At 43.7% G+C, this 24096-nt stretch overlaps 1 protein-coding gene across 1 annotated transcript in view; it reads right to left on the reverse strand.

Moving 5' to 3' along the window:
• SLC44A3 (solute carrier family 44 member 3) overlaps positions 1-1755 on the reverse strand; it is a 54170-nt gene extending 52415 nt beyond the window's left edge. The window contains exon 1 of the mRNA XM_044432453.1: positions 1737-1755. The gene's annotated coding sequence lies outside the window, so the exon portion shown is untranslated. The remainder of the gene's footprint in view (positions 1-1736) is intronic.
• Positions 1756-24096: the final 22341 nt, after the last annotated feature.

Raw genomic sequence — 24096 nt, forward strand, 5'->3', positions numbered from 1 at the left:
AGGGTTGATCTCCTCTAGGACTGACCGGTTTGATCACCTTGTGGTCCAAGGGACTCGCAGGAGTCTCCTCCAGCACCACAATTCAAAGGCCTCAATCCTTTGGCGCTCAGCCTTCCTTATGGTCCAACTTTCACAGCCATACATTGCAACTGGGAAAACCATAGCCCTGACTATACGCACTTTTGTTGGCAGGCTGATGTCTCTGCTCTTTAGTATGCTGTCTAGATTTGCCATAGCTTTCCTCCCCAGGAGCAAGCGTCTTTTGTCTGGGACAAATAGACAGAATTAAACATACCTCACTAACATTTCTTGAGCTATAAAGTCATCAGTGATCTAGGATCCATTTTTGTAGGACTGCCTGCTCCCATGTGAACTTGTCTGATTGTTAAATCTTCATTAAGGACCCTGTACTTGGTGTCCCCACACTCTAAAGTTTGGTAAGGGAGGATGCATAGCTCAGTGCTAGAGAATATGCTGTGTAGGGAGAAGCTCAGTGTGGAGCCAGTGTGGTGTGGTGGTTAAGAGCATGGGACTGGGACTCAGAGGATCTGGGTTCGAGTCCCCGCTCAGCCATGGAGCCAGCTGGGTGACTTGGGCCAGTCACAGACTCTCAGCCCAAGCTACCTCACAGGGTTGTTGTTGTGGGGATAAGATGGAGGAGGAGATGTAAGCTGCCTTGAGCCCTTTGTAGGAAAAAGGCAGGACATAAATCAATCAATAAATAAAAAATAAATGAAAATAAACATGGAAGGACCGTTACCAGTCAGTGCTGACAACTTGGGTAGATGTACCAAGGATCTGACTGAAGATAAGGGAGATTGCCATGTATTTGGAATAAGGCCTCTCCTCTGATGACATTCCAACGGTGGAAATTGCACCTGATTTTCTGGTGGGTAAGAATATTAGCAGTTATTTGGAAACTTAGTGGCATGGAGTGGTGTTTCCTATCTCTCACTGAGCAACTGTATCCATACTGACTGTTTATGATGTAACTTCTTACTTATTATCTTCCTGTTGCCATTCCTTATTCTACTGTTTGTTTTAATGCAAGTTTTATGCCTATCTTTTGCTAGCTTTTAAGAATAGTGGTTTTAATTTATCGTTGAGGACTAAGATCAAAAGCTGAGGTTAAAATTATATCTAAGGACACAATTCTATGGCAATGGCCATAAGCCCATGAACCTGGACACTTACGGACATCCAACACAAAGCAGAGAGTTGTGGAGAAGACCCTCCCCATCTGCTCACCTTGCGTTTTTGCTAGTCAGAACTTTTTGCCTGCCCCCCCCCCCCCCCCCCGGTTGTATTCCTGACTTCAGAGGGTCAGGGATGCGGTTCCATCTTCTCTGCCACCTGGATGGGAGACAGGAAGCAGCCTGGGTGTCAAGATAGGTTTCTATCCCCTCGATGTCAATCCAGTGCCTACTTCCTGCCCCCAGTGAAAGGGCATTTCCCCAGGTGGGCTGTTCTGCTCCTTGAGGAGGGAAATAAAAGAGTTGTTTCACATCCAGTCAATCTCAGAACAATTTTGTATGGCTGCTCTGCAATAATAAAAAATACATAGTAGAAACTGTGTTCTGCGTTACAACTTGTATTGCATTCTGAATATGTAGGTGGCCCATTTATGGGCTATTGAACTAATGCCTTTTTGTGTTTAATGTATATAAGAAGTAGAAAGTATTACCATGGATGATTTTTGCACCCAGGAAATAGGTACCACTCATTTCCTTTCTCACCATGCAAGTGGATTGCTAAACTCTATTTCATGATGATGATGATGAGGAGGAGGAGGAGGAGGAGGAGGATCTTGTCTTCTTGTCAGGGCTGTCTCCCTTCTCAGTGATTTTCGTAGACTTCAGTTGAATAAAATGAACAGGCAGCACCTGGAACCATACCTGGGAAGTGTTAAAACAAAGCAATGTGGCACAGAGAGAGGTGGTTAACACTTTGAAAAACAAAGAATCAATTATGGTCCAAGTTGCCCAGCAAATTCTGAAGAATTGTGGCTTAATACAAACTGTTTTGATTTGTTGTAGCACAGAATTTGGCTAAGCAATTTGTATTAAGGAAGGGGTTCCTCGTGCAGCTGGTCTTGTGTTTGGTGGGTTTAACTGTCTCTCCCATACACATGAGTGATTGCCATTCATCACCATAGGGAAAAGGAAAGCACAGAGTTAAGGAACAGCGTTGCTTGCTGTTGAATCTGCAGTACATAAGGCATTTAGGTAATAATTCATACTGCTTGAGTCTCCTGACTTGAACTGATGATGAATATAAACACTGCATATCTAATTGTGAAAGATCATCACTCTGTGTTTATGGGCGGCCTCAAAACTATTGTCTGTCTGCTAGCATTTCAAAACAAAACTGTTTGATTGCTCTCTAGAGTTGATATGCATGTCAGAATGGAAGGATAATGTTGTGCAAGGTATGTAACAGGATGTACGCCTTATGGGTAATCGTTCTATAAAAAGGAAGCCCTTTCCTTTATCAGGCATGATGTGTTTTTGGAAAGATATACAGTATTCTTGGTCACAGGATGTTGCATTTCTTTCTAATGGGCAAATCCCAAACTCTAACCTATGGCAGAGTTCAACGCAACACAAAAATAGCAAACTGTGGCATCATCTGAAAAGGATGTCAATAAACAGCTGAGGAAACTCAGGAAACTAAAAACACAATCAGCTTTTGAACCCACTGAACTATCCATCTGCTGACTATTGTCATGATGGAGTTCCCTCTATTGCCTTCAGAATTCATTAAAAAAAGGACCAACGTCCACAAACCCATTCAATCATTCCCTCTCTCAAGAACACTATCAAGTGTTTTCTAAGTGCATCATAGGCATGCCAGCGTCAGCTATTACGTATGTCAAAATCCTTCTGGTGCCAGCGCTGTTTCCTGTTTTCCATGCTGAGGTTGTCATGGAGCCTTGGGAACAAACTTTAGCAGCTATTGTAAGCCAAGGGCTACTGAAATTGTAGCCACCATATCCTTTAACCATGATTTCCATTTTTCCTATTATATGAACAATTTTCTTCTAAGAAAAAAATTGAAATTTCTTCAATTTTCACCCTGCCCATTGCCAGTTCCATGGAATACTTTGAAAGAGAAGGTTCTGCTAAGCTGTCCTGTCCAAATCCTGCCTCATCAGACCCATCCTCCACACATCTGCTGCCATCCCTTTAAAACTACCTTAGGTCAGTGCTAGGGTCAGTGCAGACTGTAGGTTTCGGACACCCTCCGTTGATCTGCTCCCTCCAGGAGTCTACCTTCTCACTGCCGTTTTCAACAGCTGCTCTCCATCCTCCTACTCATTCCCCTCCTTGCTCCCATTGGCTTACTTGGCAAGCAAAGAGGCAGCGAACAAGCGGGCAGTGGCATCTGCTCCTCTGTCTTACCACCACCGCCATTGCCTGCGCCGAGTGTTTGATACTCTCACCTGATCAAGCAACAGACCTCTGCAGCAGATCTTTTTGGAGCTTCCTATTGACTGGGGACGTAGGAAACCACACCCACAAATAGGATATGAATTACTTTCCTTATTCATCTCATTGTGACCTGTGTCATTCATGTCATGACCCAAGTCTCAGACTGCAGCCAAGAGCCAGACAAAGAGGGAGAATAGCCCTGCAACATCCATTTTATTTGTGCAGGAAATAATTACATCATTTGGACAAACAGGTATGGGGTGGGTCATGAGTCAAGTGTTTACACAAGATGATTTCTGATGGGTACTCCGTGAGCTAGACTTCCTTCGTAGTGTTCCCGGCCTGTAGGACAAAGGCAATGTGGGGCCAAAGAACCCAGTTAATTTTCCCAAGCCTTTTTGCGTAACCTTCACACAAGGCTTTGCTGCTGCTCTTGCGGTGACACATTCTTGTCATGAAATGAAAGCCAAGGGGCTTTACATAGTCTGTTCCTCATCTGAGAGTCAGAATATGATGCGTCAAATGTTTCCTGTTTACCTGGAGGAAGAGGGAAACAGCTTCATCTGAATGATTTCTCTATGCCAGCATGATAAAGTACACCGTGGATGTTCACATGGTTATCCAACTGGTGCAGAAAACAGACATAAATGATCAACATTAGAAGGAGGGAGTGCCAGACATACCATTATGCCAAATGAGTCAGCAGCCTTGGGCAGCAGATGCCAGGTGGTGTTAAAGCAAAGCATGTGTGTTCCATGGCCTTCCTTGCATCCCTCAACTGGCCTGATGCCTTCAGGTACAGTGAAGGATGTGGCTCCATCACCAGTGTTCAAGTAAGACACTGCCAACCACCAGAGTTGAGGTTCAGGGACCACCTAGTACTTTGCCTCAGGCAGCAGAATATCTTGGGCTAATCCAGAAAGTAGATCTCTTGGTCTAGGTTTCTGAGCATGCAAGGGCTAAAAAGATAGAGCTTTGCTCCATTCAGCTAGAAGCATGAACATGGAAGTTCCCTAAAGGAGGAGCAATCATTTATGTTATTTCCCCCATTTCCTTTCTTATAAAACCCTGCAGAAAACCCCAGCCTGTTCTGCCCACGATGTTCCTATTTTCCCACAGTGAAGCAGCTACAGTGACAGAGCCTTAGAGAAATACATCTGGTATGGCTGAATTTTATGCTTGCTAGCTAACCCAGCTGCAGTCCCCAAAGGAGCACTTGCGGACGGCGCTGCTTATTGTCCTCATTATTCAATTATTGTGCATGAGCAACAGCAAGGGCACCGTCCAAAGTAAATATTTCTTCAATGTCTTTTCAGCAACACATATTCAGCGTGTAGGAAGTTAGCTGGCAGCTGTTCAGGTTTGTGGTATGTGGCAAAATCCTGTTATTGGACACGGAGTATGACGCTTCAGCTCTCCTAGAAACACTGCTCAGGGAACTTCTTGAAATGATCAAACGCTGAATTTTCAAACATACTTATACAAAGGTTCGCTTCCTATATTGTGCATTCTAACAGTCAGCTTTGTTTCATGCATGATATCGCCTTTTTGAGGACCCCAAATATGCTTAAACTGAAGTTACATCGAGCAGGTTTGCACGACTTGGCAATGCTCTGGGGGTAAGGAGCAATTATGGTCTGTTATGTCATGCCGACCTACATGGCTCCCTATTGGGTAGCTTGTTTGTGGGCGTGGCTTGTTCTAGGGGTACTGTGCCCATGATGGGTTCCCATGACACCCTAAAGCAGGCGACAAACCCCACTGTGAGTCTAGGGAGGCTGGAAGCAAAGCGCTTGGCAAGAACAGCAGAATCCCTCTTGTCCCCTGCCTGGGCCATCGCCACTGACAGCCACTGCATCCAGTGCTCCATAGCACATTAGAGTAATCATTACTGGCTTGATCTCCCCCATGCCAACAACAAGGCCTTTTCCAGGTGTCACAGCTTGTTGTGCTCATCTTTATTTATTTATTTGGAGTTGGCTTTCGTCATCTCCAAGGTGACAACCAGTTATACCGGCTTCATAGTGGACACATAGCACTTTTGAGTGCCATCCATTCTTTATTTACTTATTTTTACAACAGAGATTTGCATAAATGTTTCTGTGTGTGTGTGTTGGATATTGAGAAGGGCACAGGTACACTATTCCAGCTATCCCACAAGCACAGCATTGACTTGTCCATGCCCTGGATGATGTTTCCTGTCAAAGTAAAGGAATTCCCATCCATGGGTTTGATAAAACAAGGCTTCAAATGCATTCATTCACTGCTTTGCTTCTCATTTGACAGCTGCCCAATGGTGAGCCTGCAAGGGGATCTTTGCTAGTGAAAGAGTGTGGCATATAGATCACTCCCTTCCAAGTGATCCTTATTTGTTTATTTGTTTGGACTGAACTGTGCTCAGTGTCTTCTCCCTTTCCCCCTTAATCTCTAGGTGCTTGGGCAAGTGGGAAAGTAGGAAAACTGAGCAACCTGATTCATAGGAATATGGAGATTTGATAGATATTGACAGTTTTTGATAGAGCTAACTAGATTTTTTTAAAAAAAATTAAAGGACTTGCTCAGATTTCATGACAGCATATGTCCGTGTCAAATCCCCCTGATTAGCCCTGTCACATCCTGGTTTAAAAGGAAGTTTGAATTTTTGCAGTTGTACAAACTCTGTGTTCCCATAGAGTGGTGGATTGCACTCTTCCACTTTCTAAGTATGACAAAAATAGATATGACTATAGGGCTATCACAGGAAGTAGGGACTCTTCTTCAACTTCCCCTTCTTTTGCTTGTAATCTATAGGAAGGAAAATGACATGATAATTAAAGCGTGCCTTTTACCCCATCCTTCTAATATAGACATATAATGCCAGGTGTCCTCACTCACAATTCTGTACCCCAGCCCATGTCAAATAATCTGATGACCATCACATCACACATTTAATCTACCAAACATTAAGAAGGTACTACATGAGATTGCAATTTTTGGCAGCAGTTCCATGTCCCTTGACAGGTTTAAGTTTTTCCTAAAAAAACACTTGCCCCTAAAACTGGTCTGCATTGTAATCGTAAAACCTGGTGAGATGAAGAACATTTATTGTTCTTCTGCTTCCTGTCCTACAATAATAAATCCACACCTATTCTAAAAAGTGAAAGAGAAGCTCAACTGTGCCTAAAGTATGAAATAAATTTCTGAGAATGAAATGAAGGAAAGTCATGCCATCCTATTCTCTTGGGAAAAAAAGATGTGATTATCTTTAGCAAGTGGGAATACTTAATGCTCTATTGATAGAAAAACACATGGTATCAATCCAGTTTGGGGGTTAAATATTTTCCCTCAAATATTATCCTTTGTGAACAGTATTAAGCATGACACCATTTGCAAGTTAAAAAATACAGTGGTACTTTGGCTCACGAACTTAATCCATTCCAGGACTCTGGGCGTGACCCAAATCAGTCGTGAGCCAAGTCAAATTTCCCCATAAGGGCCAATGTAAATAAGGTCAATGCATTCAGTAACCATTTTTTTATCACAAACATTTCAAATAAAGTGATAAAGAACAATAAAGATGGCGGCTATCTCCCCCCACCACCCCAAACTCCAGCGATTGTGCAGGGCAGGGGGGTGGGCACGATCGTGGGCACACTGGGGGGGAGGCGGGCATGCATAGGGAGGCGGGTGCTTGGGGGGCGGGCACACTCGGGCAGGGAACACGGGCACAATGGCGGCCATCTCCCCCACAGCACGAATGAGGCCATCTCCTTCCCCCCCAGCATGACTGTGATCAAGTCCATGCAGGAAAGGCGAGTGCTCACAATCATCACCCGATGCAGAGTTCGTGACCTGCAGCAAAATTTTTATGAAATTTCTGTTTGTGACCTGATTTGGTCATGAACTGAGGCGTTCATGAGCTGAGGAACCACTGTATAAATAAAACATGCTGTCTTTTAGAACTTTCCTTCCAGTAAAACAATGTAGCTATACATATATTACTGAGATCAACAATACCCCACAGTCTAAAGCACAGAAATCTACAAGAACAGAGTATGGGTATCTGACAGCAGGGGACTTGCTTTTTAAAACATGAAACACAATATTTATGGCTTTTTATTATTTCAGTCATATCCTGCCCCTCATAAGAAATTGCAGGGTAGTTAGAAACCACCATAATATCCAACAGTAAAACAATGATAGGTAGATAGACAGATGGGATGCTAATAGCAAATTAATCAGCCACTTATAATTGATCAATAACAGTTTTGACACACTGATACAGGGAGAAACAGTTTTTGATCTCTGGGTCCCAAGTCCATTGTTTATACAACATAATTATAGAACTCACCTGAGTATAACAATGCAGTTACAATGAGCTGCAATTTATCTATAACAGCAGTTCATTTCACAGACCAATTTAAAACAGCCCAGACACTAAGGGTACATGAGCTGCAGCAACCCACTGCTTTTACTGTGCACCCCCTGTGTACCCTGATGCCACCCACTGCTGAATTCCCCACCATTAGTATTCTACTAATTCTCCCCAGAAATCCTCATGTCGATCACTGTTTCCCTGCTGTTGTTGGTAGTGAGAAAGCAGTGACCTGCATCCATATAGCTGATATGGGCGCAAGCACCTGTCTTTCCTCTCTCAGAAACCTTAAAATAGGTTTCTGGTGTGTCGGAGCATTTATCTGCCTGTATATGTATGTGTGTGCAGCCCCTAAGCAGCATCTCATGTCAAAAGGTTGTGCACACCTGCTATACAAAATAATAATTTAAAAATCACGAGTGCACGAGCAGGACAGACAGAACACTGACCTGCACCCCATTATTGCTCAGCTTTCCAGTCATCCACTGACAGTAAATATGTCATCTTTCCCTTTTTATTTCTCCTGGTCAGCAGAAGCAAACACTAACAGCTCTGTGACCTCCCTTAATATCCCAGGCAAGCTTGCTGCATTTCCGGATGGAAGTCAAAGTTTCATTCACTGCAGATGGAGATCTTCCAGGAGGAAGCACCTTTTGTGATGTTTGTAGCACTGATAATTGTCCACCTTCAACAATCTGTAGACACTTAGGGTTATGGACACTTGTAGAATCATAAACTAGAAGGGGCCAGAGGGCCATCAGGTCCAACCCCCTGCTCAGTGCAGGGTTCCAAGTCAAGCCATCCCTCTCGGAGAGTTCCAGAAATAAACAAACACAACTGGCTATTATTTGCACAAGCATTTGGAAATGTGTGTGGAACCCGTCTGGCCACAGCCGATTTTAAAAGAATGCTTTCCATTTTGGAATTCTAGGCTGAGACTGCTGTGCTGTTATGACTCACGAAAGGCAAAGCGCTGCCCTTCCTGCTCTGAGCAGATAGCTTAAAAGCGGCAACGCTTTTTGAAAGTCAAAAATAATGTTACTGAGCAGGCAATTCTGGAGAAATTCCTGTTTCAAGTTCCCCTTAGGGTGTGGCTAGTGAATAATGTGTAATGAAAATGAACACAATGATTTTATTTTTACCCTCCAATCTCCATTCTCAGAACAGGTTCTGAGCGATCTAGGAAAATAAGAGAACAATTCCATGACCCCAAGACAGTGTCAAAGGGCCTAAACATTATTCGGAGACCCAGCTCTGAACGTAGAAAGCAGCTCCAGACTTGGAACTGGGACTGCTTGCTCAGAGCACCTGCATTGCTTCAGGGTTGGCACAGAAAGAATTGCATTGGCTGTGTCTCCAAAGTTGTAACAGTGACCTTGGGGATGCACTAAACAGGACACTTTGGGGGTGAGAAGGGAAGGGACTGGGATCATCAGGATGAAATATTTCCTTGTGGGGCCCAATCCACTGCCCCTCCCCATCTATAGCAACTCAACGAGAGGTCCAGTTTTGGCCATCTAGCTGAGTTGCAGTGCAGGACTGTAGAGGCCATCTTTGCTTCTGTGCTCCCCCCACCCACCATTGGAAGTCCAAATTCCTCTGAGTTTGGGACCTTACAGACATCCACATTGCCCTAAAGAATTTAAATAGCATTTTGTGGAATTATTTTGACCCTGAGCCTATATGCATGATTTTTAAATTCTTCCTCCATGGATGAAATTGACCACTAAGCTTTAAAGTTAAAAGCATCACTTTTCCTTGGGCTAAGGAGGGGAAGTTCGCATTTCATTGTTGTTGAATAATTCCTGCCACTCGGAATTGTGGAAGACTAGCACAAAAGTTTTATAATGTTTTTTCCAAATGTAAACCCCTTCCCCATTAACAGAAGGTCATTTTACATTATTTCAGTGACGCAAGAACTAACATCTTAGTTTGTTTTCACATGAGATAACTTGCTGTCTTTTTATTTTACAACATAACCACAAATATCCTCTCAAAATGCCTGCTATCACTATTCTAAAAAAATAAATCTCCAGATTAACTGAGGAAACAATGGAATGTGATCTTCCATCCCAGATCTTTTCCAGGGCTTTGTCTGAGACATTTCCTAGTCTAGTTTTCTAAATCCCGGTGATACTAAAATGAACAGCTTTATCCAGACATGACTATGTACAGTTGCAAAATTTCTTGGATTTTCTTTTCCAACCCATTTTTGGCCCTATGTGGGGCAAAAGACAACTCATCAATTTATAAAGAAAATAGAATTCTTGAGATCCATGCTCAACATGAAACAGTTTTATCCAGCTATTCCATATTTTCCTCTTCAACTTTTTTCTTTTGGGGGGGGGCGGGGGGAGAAAAGAAATAAAGAAGAAACATCAGAGACTATCAATTCAGAATAATGTAATCTGGACTCCCTGTAAAATTCCATGAATGAAGCAGAGCAGTTGCATGAGAAAAGCTCTGTCTGAAAGCACCGCATATTGTGGACAACTTCCTATTATGACTTCTACTTCGGATGTTCAGGCTAAATTGCCATTAATTGTGCTGCCAGACTGGTAAAATGGGAGGTATCAGCTGACTTTGGAGAACACCAAGGTTTTCAGAAGTATGAGACATTTGGAGGGAGAAGAACTGAGGGGGAGATACATCAAAACAGCTCAAAGAGTGTGTTCTGTGGCCATGATGCTGACTGGTGGATGGAAAGAGCAGCATGGAAAACCAGGATGGGATGGAATGGAGCGGCTGGAATCTGGGAGGGCCCTGCAACGTTTTGGTGACTGTGTGGCCTTTGTCACATTTTCTCCACAGCACAGTGAGGTACAGAAACTTATTTTTCGTAACAAAAATAGCAAATGCAACCCTGAGGGTACTGAATCTGCCTTTAGATTCTGCATTACAAACAAAATTCATTGAAATCAGCTAGAGTTGGTTTGTTTGTACATTACAGAGAAATTCATTTTATATATGCCATTCATAAATATTTCAGAATAGATACATAATCTGCAATTCAATGCATTTCCTAAACTTCCTATTGTGAGTTGCCTAATCAGAAATAATTCAAGGGATATTGATGTAGAGAATGAACTCAGCTCTCTCAAGTTAGTTCTGTCTCGCTGGATTCTTTAGCTTCAGAGGAGGAGATGGAGGGGCAGAAGTGGGCAAAATACTTAAGATAACGAAGCCACTTAAGATAACGAAGCAAAGATACTTGGACAGAGCATGGAGACCAGCCCACCTTGGAAAAGGTGAATACATTTCAGAAGGGGGGGGGGGTTGAGAGGGAGTTCTGTGACCCTGAAAAGAGATAAGAAATGAAGCAAACAGACCACTTAACAAGTGTCTGATATGCCTCCCATCTCACCCTCAAGGAGAGTAGAGTCAGAATATTTCTCACTTGGAAGAAGGAGGAAAGGAGGCAATGTTTCCACATGGAGCCAACTCTTCACACAGTCAGATGGTGCTCCCATATTTCAAAGAGATCATTAGCTGATTTATGCTGCTTTGTAACTTGTGGAGCTCTAACAAAGGCCTGTGCTTCTAGTCTGCTGAACAGAGGGAAAAGCGGTTGGAGAAGATCTGCCATTAGTATCACTGCAAAACAAGATTTAGGGTACAATCCCTCATAAGCTTTCAAGCGTTCAGTGCAAGGCAAGGGACTGGGTGTACTAGCAGCGCTCTCTGCTATGACCCTCCACCTTCTTGGGACAGCTGCTTTCAGTTGTTTAGATCAAGCGCTAGAGGGGGTAAGAGAAGAAGGCTGAGCACCAGGGAAAACAGGCACAACTCGATGGACCCAGCCTCCTCTGCCCCCACGCCTGCCCCCCTTTTTCCCCTTCCAGTTGGAATCTGGGGCAGAGGGAGCCAGCACAATTCTTTTGTAGGTTCACAGAGTCAAAGATCCTATGATTTGCACAGGATCTGGCAGTCCTATAGGACCCTATAGGAGGCTGCAGGGCTGTACCTTTACCAATACATCTAGAAGCTGCATTCAGTTCCACAGATAGCAGTATTCCCTACACAGGGAACATTTAACAAGTTGCCAGCTCAGGATCCCCACAACTATGGAATGCTCTCCCTAGTGAGTTCTGCCGGGTGCCTACTCTATTGCTTTCTGCAGCCAGAAAGTACCTTTTTATTTTCTTGGGCCTCTTAACATACTATATGCTTTCCTGCCCATTATAGTTTAAAGTTACATTATAGAATTGCTGTCCTTCTCAATTAGATCTTTATAAAGATCTTTTTGGTCATAGGTACTTTTGATATTTCTAATAACTTTTGTGATTTGTATGACTGCTTTTAATTTACTTATAATTAATCCAAGAAGGTGCCCAATATTGTGGGCTGGCAGCAGCTCTCTGGGCTTTCTGGAATAATCTTTTCCTAGCCCAACTTGGGGCTTGGACCCAAGACTAAACTAGAACACTTCCATTCTGCTTAATGCTTTCCATTTCACTGTTAGTGTCCTCCCTGGGTGTAGAAGGGGCTGAAAGTCAAATGTGGAGTGTCTGTGCTTCAAAAGTGGATTTCCCCATAAATGTGAACAGTTCATTCTCCCAAAAGTCAACCTGATAATGCTATGAGAGAATGGAGCAGACAAACCCCGGCCTTCTCAGTTTCCTTTGTCCTTTTTAATTCATTTCCTCTCCCATTCTGGTTTTTTAGGTCCTTCTGTCAAAATAGAAAAGAATAAAATGTTTTAATAAAATAAATAAATAAAATAAATTCAAAGGCAAACACAGCAGGACAACGGAGATGAAAAAAGGGAATGGATGAAAAGGTCTGACTCATATCCATTTCTTCATGCCAAGACCAGACTTTCACCTCTAGTATCTCCCAGAGAGCTTTTTAAAAATACATCTCTAAACAAACATCTCTTCAATTTCTTTGAAGAGAAATTGTAGGAGGTCTGCAAGTGTCTGTCCTTTTATGAGATTTTCTAGTGCTTGCATTCTGAATTTTCAGCAGTATTTCTTGTGAAAGGAAATAGGTCTCTAGCCTTTTCACTCATGGAGAAAAAAATGAAAAATATGCAGACACCTTTCAATTGATAATTAAGGGCCAAAACAAACAATATGCTAAATGCATATTGATAGCATTTTGTCTTGTCTTGTCTTTCCTTTTAGAAAGAGCAGTCCCAGCAGCCCAGCCCCAGGGCCTGTCATGGCTTGTGGTAAGAAAATGCCGCACTGCTGCCTTGCACCAGATCCCTTTGCTCTGGCACCTGTTCCTAACACCCCTTCCTGGTTTTGGAGCTCTCATGAGAATTCAGCAGCTGGGTCTCGCAATAGCTTCATCCATCTGGCTTCCATGAGCCTCAGCAAGCCAATCTCTGCAACCAAGAAGGATGCAAAGAGATGTCTCATGGCGGCCAGATCCCTTGAGAGCTTTGCCATCCAACCTTCATGGTGGCAGCAAAGCTAAGGGAAATGGAGGGAAAGAGGCCATCCAGAGAGCTGCTGTTTCAGCAAACAGGGCAGCAATGGCTCCCCCGGTAGGCAAGGGGAAGTGCCACAATTCATCACACCTCCCACTCTGTCATATGTTGCTCCGTCACCTCCCCTAAGGAAAAATGTTGGTAGTGTCGGGATGAACTGAATCAAAGCAGAGCCCCGATAGCTGATGAGAAAGCTGGCAGCCAAAGCAGCGGCCTGCCACGAACCAGCTTGGCATTCCAATCTTGTTACTTGGAGGTAGTCAGAGAAGACCATGGAACCAGTTCAGCTAATCCTGATTGACACCTTGTTAAGAAAGGCAACAGTGTTCCAAATCCCATTATTCAGCTGTCAGCTTGTTAAGCCAAGGCAATATTTTTGTGTACCCTTTCCTTTCCTTGCCTTGCCTTGCCTTGCCTTGCCTTGCCTTGCCTTGCCTTGCCTTGCCTTGCCTTGCCTTGCCTTGCCTTGCCTTGCCTTTCCTTTCCTTGTGATTTCTATGAAATAAGAGTTTCAAGTGTATGTGACCACTGCAAATGTCTATGTGACTGGAGCCTTACCCTGTACAGTTTATTGTATTATATCTGTAGTCACTCGAGGGCTACCTGCATTCATTCATTCCAGTACATTGAAGAAACTGCAATTTCTTTTGATACTAGACTCCTAGTAGGCCTGCCTTTCTGGGTCTTGTCAATAGGCTGAAAGAAAGCAAACCTTTATTTTGACAAGTGTAAAAGAAAAAAGTGCTTGAGAAAAGAAGTAGGATGTAAACGTGTCCAGAATGCACTTAGGTAAGTGTAGAAAAGGTGGAGAAGATATTGTGTGTGTGTGTGTGTGTGTCTGTGTCTGTGTGTGTCTGTGTGTGTGTGATCACAGCCCAAAAGGGGAGATATACTTGCCACCCCCTTTTGGGTAACTGCCCTTTGCCATTGTTCTTTCCAACTAACAACTCACCAATTCATACACGTTTTGTGTTAACAAAGTAATAATATGCAGTTTTGCTTGTGTAACATTCACAGGAGTTACGTACTGCACTTTGACAGCAGGTAATTACCAGGATATTAGTAGGCCAAGGATGACATTTTGATCTATCGTAAGTACACACCTGTAAAGACCATGGGAAGAATTACGAACCAAATTGCACTGAGTTGGGCTGCATCCCCTAAGAAACTGCAATGAGCCACTGCTGCTTGCTCCAAAGTGCCCCTTGGATACTGGTAGGGCAAACGCCACTGGCGTCAGCATGGATCTCCAGAAAAACAAAAACACAATTGTAGAGAAAGGGTGCAATTGGAACCTGAAGGGAGAGAGCAGGTGGGGTCTGTTGTGTGGAAACCTGGGTCAATGGAAGGAAGATTGAACACAAGGGAAGGGAGAACAGCCCATGGTAAGGCCAGTTGTCTATCAGGTGCACCATGGGTTATATTATGGGTTATACACAGTGTAGCTTTTTTTCAGGGTGGTTTGCTGTGTCATGCAATCCCACTTACTGTTCCAGTGCTACTGTTGACTTTACTACTGAGATCATCCTTTGGGAGAGCCATTCTTCCTACAGATTACATAGCTTGGCTCAGCTGTTTGTGATTAAAAATTCTAAATAAATATAAAAATACATGCAGGATAATCTCTAGAGATTGCTTTGATTTTAAATATTGCTTAGTTACAGGGGAAACAATACAAGTTGCATAGCAGTCAGAACGCCAAGCATGAGGAAATTCACTGCCCAAGTGACAAAGTGTCAGCAAGGTGAACAACTGGGTGAGAAGAAAGTCAATGCAATTTACTGATTTCCTTTTATAGAATCACAGAATAGTGGAATTGGAAGGGGCCAGAGGGCCATCAGGTCCAAGACCCTTCTCAGAGCAGGACTCAAAGTTAACAGAGGGCTGTCCAATTGCATCTTGAATTCCTTGAGTGTGGGAGAGCTCATAGCCTCCCTAAATAACTGGTTCATTGTTGTACTGCTCTTATAGGTCCCCACTCCCCGATATCTAGCTGGAATCTGGCTTCCTGCAACTTGAGTCTGTCATTCCATATCCTGCACTCTGGGATGATCAAGAAGAGATCCTGTTCTTTCTCTTTTTGACAGCCTTTCAAGTATTTGTAGAATGCTAGCCTCTCTCCCCTCAGTCTTCTCTTCTTGAGGCTAAACATGTCCATTTCTTTCTATCTCTCTTCATAGGGTTTTTGTTCCCAGTCCCTGGATCATCCCTGTTGCCCTCTGAACCCTTTCCAGATCGTCTGCATCTTTCTTAAACTGTGGTGCCCAGAACTGGACACAGTACTCCAGATGAGGCCTAACCAGTGCTGAGTAAAGGGAAAGTAGTACTTCACATGATTTGGAAGTGACACTTCTATTAATAAAGCCTAAAATAACATTAGCCATTTTTGCAGCCACATCACATTGTTGGCTCATGTTCAGCTTCTGATCTACAACAATTCCAAGATCCATCTCACTTGCAGTATTATTGAGCCAAGTATTCCCCATCTTCTAACAATGCAATTGGTTTCTTTTTCTTAGGTGCAGAACTTGGCACTGGTCCCTATTGAATTTCATTCTGTTGTTTTCAGCCCAGCACTCCAACCTAGCCAAGTCACCTTGAATCTTCTTTCTGTCTTCCAAGGTATTAGCTATCCCACCCAGTTTTGTCTCATCTGCAAGATCTCTGCATTTCCTCATCCAAATAATTAACATCAGCAGCATTACCACAGTCTATGACAGAAGTTATCCAAGCAAAAAATGAAACCAGATTAGTTCTTGAGAAATCCATGCTGGCTTCTATTAATCACTGCATTGCTTTTAAAGTGTTTGTAGACAGCTTTATAATATGTTCCAGAATTTTCCCAGGGATTGACCAGTCTGTAGTTCCCAATGTCTTGCCCTTTTTGGAGATAGAAAAAACGTTAACCCTTCTGCAGTCATCTGTCACTTCCTCGGTCTTCCATGATTTCTCAAAGATAACACACGGTGGTTCTGAGAGTTCTTCTGCCTTTAGGGTGGAGTTCATTGGGTCCTGGAGATTTGACCTCATTCAGTCCAGTTAGATAATTCTTGAGCATTTGCCTAGCAATCTTGAGTATCCACAGGTCTTCCTGACACACATGTGCTTCCATCCCACACAACAGGGAGTGTCCCACAACTAATACTCTTCTCTTTTTGCTCTTGCAAACCTTGGTATCGATACCACTACTTGGTTGGCCTTTAGCCTCTTGTTCAGTGTTGCATGGGATGACTTGCAGTTCCTCCAATTTATTAAAAAGAACTCTCCTAAAATCCAGGGTACCACTGCTGCCTTCCTTCCTCACCCCTCTTCCTGATTTTGGGGCTCACATAAGAATTCAGAAATTCTCAGGGCAATTTTTCAAAACTAGATTGATAAACCGTTGGTGCAAGCTCACTTAACACTCTGCAAAGGAATAGTTGACATACCACAAGAAGAGAATAGAAATAGAAGTTTCTTGAGAAAACATGGCACCATTCTCAAGAAATAAGGTCATATTCTGCATGACCCACTAGCTGGCCCTTAGTTACTTTCATTCAATTAACTGGATACAACTGGATGATCTGATCACTACTTTTGCAGGAGTGCAACTGAATTACCCAGCTTCACAGAAGTTGCAGCTCTGGACTAGCCTCCTTCTAATGAGGGTAGCCTACTTTTAGGGTGAATATGTCTTACTTCTGCAAATACTAAAAGCAAACAGTTTTTATGCACAGTGTTTTTTGAGTTAATACTGTTTGCGGCCGTTAACGCTTTCAAACCAGAAAGTGGGATTCAAATAGACTTAAAGAAGAAAAGATCCCATGTGAATCTATAAGAATTTGTTTTGCTGGCTTGTCATTTCTGACATATCACTTGTTGCACCAACTTCCAGTGAAGTGTTTTCTTTGGATCAATCAAACTGAGCTATGAAATGTTTGTAATCTTTGGGAAAGTTGTGAACCTGACTGCCCTTTTCATATGTATCATAAGGAGGAGTATGTTTTTAATGTCGAGACTTGTTGAACCTTCTCCCCTTCCTTCTTTGCACTTGATCGCCTCCCCGACAAACTGGATTGCAATGCCAGTCCTCACCCAGGCGGGAAGAAAAGAGCCTGCGGTGATGGACCACGGGGAGGTAAGGCAGGGGACAAAGCAGGATGCAGCTCCTGCTCCTTTCCACGTAAAATCCCTGAATTGGGCAGGCCAATTGCTAAGCAAACTGTGCCTTCTGGTTTGGGCCTCGCTAGAAACCGAGAGGACTGTTAGTGAGTGTTATTGCCAAGAATATTATGCAAGCAGACCCAGGAGTATTAAAGAAGAGGGCTGGATAAGTGATAGGTGTGAAAGGATGATTTGAAACAAAGGAGTAAAAGAGACTTAAAAAGGTAACAAAGAAAATTACTTAGCCCAAAGGAGGGGAGGGGCCAAAATCAGGTAGCACAAGGTATGGGGAAACAGGCACATAGGCAGGAGGGCCAAATACTTCCTGATTGTTTATTGACAAGCTGGACGGAACAAAATGAGCCTATTGTAGCCCACTGGGGACAGGGCTGGATTGGGAAGGGCTGGTGTTGGGGCCGCGCGGACTAGGCGGGCAGAAAGAGTGTAAACTCTCAGTACCCTATTAGACAATTAGGGGAAAGGAGGAGGGAACAAGCAGCCAGGAGCAGGGTTTAAAAGGAGGATGTGAACATGTGCTCAGGTGAACAGAAAAATGGGAAGGAAACCATTCCTTTCTGTTCCCTTCATTGCAATAAAGTTTTTAAAAAAACTCTCTGCATGCCTGGAATATTTTTCTCTTCTGACAGAAAGGAAAGAGTGATTATAACAATATGTGGGCTCGTCTGGGATATCTCCTAAATCCGTCATCTGCTTGATTTGGTGAGTCTCTGTAGGAGGGTACCCTGCCGAGGTGATGGCAATCCTGCAAGTGACTCTCAGGCCGAAACGAGGATGATTGGAGACCTGAGGCTGATTGAAAATCCGGCAGCAGAAACTTCTAGAACCTCAGGAGGGGTTCAAAAGGGGGTTTACTCAGGTAGAGTAAACCTGATAAGATGCATCTAAATTTAGGTAAGGAATCTTTATTTCTCACCCGAGGGGAAGGGAATGGGGAGTAAAGTATTCAAGGGGAGGGGGGTCAGGCTAAGAGGAGCTGAAAGCAAACAAAGATAGAGATGACCATCTTTGAACATGAAATGGATCAATTCCATAAAAGAAGTCACAGCTATTTTCTGATATGGAAACTGGCTCTTTGGAATGAATAGGTCTTAAGTTAATTGTATTGATTTCAATAGGTTTGTGGTGGGCATGTGACATGCACATGGTGGGCATGTCGTGAACAGAGCCAGCTGGTGCCAGAGGTCAGACTAGATGGCCTGGGAGACCCTTCTGACTCATTCTGTTTCTATGTTACTTTGTTACATGAGACCAACATTGGATGTTACTCCTGGATTTGTTTGAGGAAAAGGATTGTAAAGCATCTTTACAAGATGCTTGTAACATTTCTTGTTGTTTGGAACTCTGATACGGGAAAGATTACACAACTGGGGAAATCATGGCGAGAGATTAAAACAGAAATGCTGAGTCACTGAAATGAAGTCTACTACTGAGTAGGAAAATTATTTGTGGAAATATGCTAAAAATAATGCTAGGATGACTAGGCAATGTGAAAATACAACATGCGGTATAAGGAAAATGTGTATGTCTTTCCTCAGACACATACTCATGCATGCACAAACCTTGTATGAGAACATTGTTCTAAGACTGAGAAGCTTTTTAAAATGCAAAGCTGAAAATGTCTATGCTACAGTTCATGAATTAATATTTTCTTTATTGTCATTTGTCAGACCTTGGAGAAGGGATGGGATAGAAATGTTTTTAACAAACAAACAAACAAACAACCTCCACACTTTTAATGAACAAATTGCTTCATGACATTCTTTCTGTCAACATACCTTTGAAGTAGATTTCTACAACTCCCATCTTACCAATTCGCAAAAACTGTTACTGTTTTTAAAGAAATTGCTTTCAAGGTCAAGGCCTGCCTTCTGGACACTGCTGCCTTCTTGAGTACAGTTTTTCAAAATGCACAGCACATTGTTTTATGTCAGTGTGTTCACTTTTTCTTATTGATTATGGGCCACATTTTAACAGGTTTTATCATTATCATAGAAACATAGAAAAAAGTGAGCCAAAAGGGGTCTCCAGGGCCATCTAGTCTGACTCCCGGCTCTAGCCAGCTCCACTCATGTAATCCCCAAAATGTGGTTATCCAATCTTTCCTTGAACACCCTCACTGATGGGGCTTCAACCACCTTCCTTGGAAGCCCATTCCATATGTTTAGTAGTTAGTATTTGAGGTTACAATATGCAATCAAAATTGGTTATGAAACTTCTTCTTCATCATCATCATCATCATCATTGCTGTCATCGTCTTTGACGTTTATAGATTGCCTTTTTCCCCTTGTGAAGAACTCTGCTCCATTTTAGCCTCATAACAAACCTGTGAGGTTGGTTAGGCGGAGAGTGAGTGACTGGCCCAAAGTCCCCAGTAAGTTTCATGGCTTCAGATCTCCTGGGTCCTCATTCCAACACTTCAACCACCATGCCTTTCACTGACACTTTTCATTCTTTTACTTAACTTGGTTGTATACTGCTGCTTTCCTCAACCTAGTACTCTCCCAGTACTACCACTCCCAGTATTCCTGATGGCTGGCAGTACTGGTTGGGGATGATGGGAGATGAAATCCAAAACACCTGGAGGTCATCAGATTGGAAAGGTTCTTACACTATCTTGAAGAGTTATACAGCCTTCTCCAAGTGGTCACACAGCAACAGAATCATAAATGGGTAGTCATAAAAACAATGTAACTTAAATACAGATCATTACAGAAATGCATTAGGGCACATGCTGCTGTTTCCACTGTGTTGACAATGTGATCTCGTGTTAAGCACAAATGCAGTTGTGGAGAGGTGGAAAGAGTTGAATCCATTGTGAAGGGATTTTCAAAAACTGCTTAAGTAGGCACAACTGGGAGGGAGTGCAGAATTAAAGGGGAGAGGAGGGAAGAGGAGGCTAGGCGAAAAGAAACAGGTCCTTCTACGCCCTCACAAAAAATCATGGGAAAGGAGAAGAAAGAGGCTGTGGTACCACTTCTTTCGTTCCCCTCCCGAAGGACCAGCACCCCCATTCCCCCCACCTGAAAGCATGCAATTACAGCCCCGCTCCCACACTGACATCCGTCCAAGTAAGACCCTCTGGAGTCAATGCCATTTACTACTAAGTAAGGCTATTGAAGATAATGTGATTTATTTCTGGGCACAGATGCTAGGTGTTCCTTGAGGCAAAAGGACAAAGGAGACCATTGGGAAAGCTTGAGGAGGCATTGCAAACTTTGGTTTGGCAAAGGGCGAGGGAGGGGCACTGTGGCAGCTTTGTATTTACGCTCCAGTTCACTGGGAAAGTTTGGGGTGGAACAAGAGTGGCAAGAAAGCAACTGAAGATCGATCGTCTTGTCAAAGAAGCCTGAGCAGAATTTCCTCCTGCTATGCCACTTCATGGTGGGCCTGCTGTGAGCGGAGCCGGCTGGTGCCGGAGGTCAGACTAGATGGCCTGGGAGGCCCCTTCTGACGCGCTCTGTTTCTATGTTCATGACCACCCCCACGGAACCACTCCTCTCCCCACACGGAACAGTGCCACAAGTATAACACACACTGAAATATATTCTGTGGGGTAAGGGCACTATATGAAAAAGTCACGTAACTGGTCTGAAGAAATCCAGGATATAATGGGAAAACTCGCATGAGGAAAAAGGCTTGGATGAGCCTCGTGTGACTCCCCAGTGAGTCAGCATTACAATCCTGGTAAAAATGCCAAGTGTAGATTCCCCCTGTTCTCCAGCCATTTAGAGCGTGTAAGGCAATCGCAAGCATTTTGAATTGGGCTTAAGCACGCTGGAAACAAGGGCATATGGTTCCATGCGACATTGCTCAGTAACTGGAAGCATTCATTCAGTCGTCTCTTCTGTCCTCCCCTGCATCTGGAACCACGGGAGAAATGCTAAAACAGTAATATCGAGATAATTTGTGCCTCTGCTTATGAAGGCTCCTTTTATACCTTGTCCTTTGATATTCTCCCCTGAATCGTTAGCTGTGTGGTTGGGAATGTGACCTAGGAATGGGGAGAGAAGGGCAGTTTGGGAAGGGGAGTAGATTGGACAGGCTGAGCTGTTAGGGTATGAAGAGCCTCTCCAGTCTTCTATTCCCCTCCAAGATGTTACAGCTGGTTAGGTGGAAAAAAACCAGTCTAGAGGAAAATGCAGAGCAGGAGGACAGGGAAGCAATGATCAGATCTGTGACTTCCGTTCGGTTTAGGATGCTCTCCCCCCCCCCCCCCCCCGTTTAGGGCTTGCACTTATGGAAAACAGAATTGCACCCTAAATGGCTTTGTGCAGGCCAGATAAAAGATTATTTTCTCCTTCATATCCCTACTTTAAGAAAACTTCTAAGGACCTTCTTCAGGTACCCCCACCTGAAGTGTGGTGGGTGGCAAAGGAAAAAGGGTCTTTTCAGTGTTGGGCCCTCTGTTATGGAATGCCCTCCTCTGGTGCAATGGATGCAATGGATTTTTCAGAGCCAGGTTTCTATCTTTTTATTTCCCAATGTTTTCAGTATTAAATATCTTTTAGTGTCTTTGAGACCTGTTGTATTTGAAATTATTCTCTGTTGCTGATGTTAAAATATAAAATATTTTATATGTTTTAATGTTGCTAATTTTTTACTTACACTCCACACAAACCGCATTTGTTGTTGGAATATACATAAATCCTGAAAACGAACACTCTGTTCTCGGGCACAGTTTTTCACAAGCTCCATGTCAATGCTTGTAAAGCTTTGAAAGATTTGCATATGTCTAAGTTGGGGACAGTGACTCCCTCCAAATGATTTGGACTACAACCTCCATGACTCATGACAACTGCGGATGATGAGTGCTGTATTCCAAAACTGGAGGGCACCAGTGTGCCTATCCTTGTTCCAAGAAAGCATCTCAAAGATGCTTGAGCGGTCCCCATCTCATCCCCAGAGCAGAAGGTCGGGAAGGCAGAGGTGGCTGCGCTCCCCACTGAGCATCAGTTTTCCTAGCCGGAGGGCAGGATGGATGAAAACACTTTCAGGGGCCCTTCCACTTTGGCAAGTGCACAGAGCGTCTTCTCATGCTGCGCACAGTGAGATGTGAAGACCCACTCTTGTTCCTGAGAATGGTGTTCCTCTGCCAATCCTTTCCCCTCAGTGGGAAAGGGACCCAGATTGCCTCTTTCCTCCCTTGGAGGACAGTGTAGCTCCTAGTCCAAGCAACTTCCTCTTGGCCTTTCTTGGCTCTCCTCAAAAGGACAGGGATGCTAGGAAGAGCCTTGGGGGAAGGGAAGGGAGAGCAATGGGGGCAGGCACAGGCACATGAGGTGCAGGGCATGCACATCATCTGCTCACAACACACAAATGAGCATCCAGCTCACTCTCCACCTCCTCCCAACAGGAGTGCGCATTTTCATGACTTCCTGTATTGGATGCTTCATGACATCCTTATGCAAGTGTGCATTAACATAACAAAAGTGTTTCCCTGGTTCTAACCAAAGGTTTGTGTCAGCCTTCCCCAATCTGGTCTCCTTCAAATGTTTTGGACAACATTATCTATCAATCCCTGACTCTAAGCCATGCTGGCTAGGTCTGATGGGTTTTGTAGTCCAGGAAACCCAACTAGAAAGCACCTGTTTGGGGAAGGTTGGTCTAGCTAGTCCAGATTCCTATTCCTCACAATTGTTTGTCAGTTGCTTCTGGAAAACCCATTAGAAAGGGATTCATGTAAGAGTTATTGAGGTAACATTTGCAGTAAACTTTGAGCCCAACAATAAGAACAACTGCAGAAACACGCCAAAAATCATTTCAGTTCTGGGGACGACATGAAAACTTGTCCCTGCACAAAATATGATGATAGCACCTGGTGTTCTGAAGAGGCATTACACAGATTAACAGACCTGGATGACAAACAGGAGCCAGTTACTCAACCCTAATGGTCTGTGAGGTTTTGCAATTTTCCCAATTTGGAGGGTAACACAAGAGGAGTATTACCAAAGCAAAAAAAGCCTTTCAGGAAGGGGTAGCCTGCAAGTACAAAGGTGGGCAGGAAGTATATATCCAGATGATTTGAAATTCCTGCCAATATGGCCAGTGGTCCATTCTGCTGGGAGCTGAAGTCCAAATCATCTAGAGCAGTGGTGGCGAACCTATAGCACATGTGCCACAGTAGGCATGCAGGGCCCTCTATGTCGGCACGTGAACCAAGTCACCCCAGCATCGCCCCAGCAGCCAAGCATTGGATAACAGTGCACGTAGGAGCCATGCGCATGCTCAGAAAGGAGTAGTGGCGCCAGGTGATGATGTCACGAGCTGTGACTCATTAGCTGCAACTCGCCCAAGCTTTCGCATGACCAGTCAGAATGTTACCAAGGATAAATTTACAGTATATTTGCTTGGACTGTCTGTGACTTGTTTTTTCTAAACTAAAACCTCAGTTTTCAGGTTTTATTGCAGTGTTGGCACTTTGCGATAAATAAGTGGGTTTTGGGTTGCAGTTTGGGCACTCGGTCTCTAAAAGGTTCACCATCACTGGGTTCAGGTTACACAAATGTGGTGTCCTGGCATGATTTTGATGGTTGGAATGTGTTAAGAATGGGCAGAAATGATGAGCAGGGCAGAAAAAGTTGCTAAAGGAAGGCTTTTTCAAAATCACCCATTTCAATGGTATTTTACCCCTGTATTAGGGTTAGGGGAGTCCACCAGGGTAGGGTTAGGGCAGTGGTGGTGAACCTAAGGCATGCATGTCACAGCTGGCA

The sequence above is a fragment of the Varanus komodoensis genome, unplaced genomic scaffold (genome assembly GCF_004798865.1).
Source record: "Varanus komodoensis strain SLA01 unplaced genomic scaffold, ASM479886v1 scaffold24, whole genome shotgun sequence".
NCBI classification, from domain to species: Eukaryota; Metazoa; Chordata; class Lepidosauria; order Squamata; family Varanidae; genus Varanus; species Varanus komodoensis.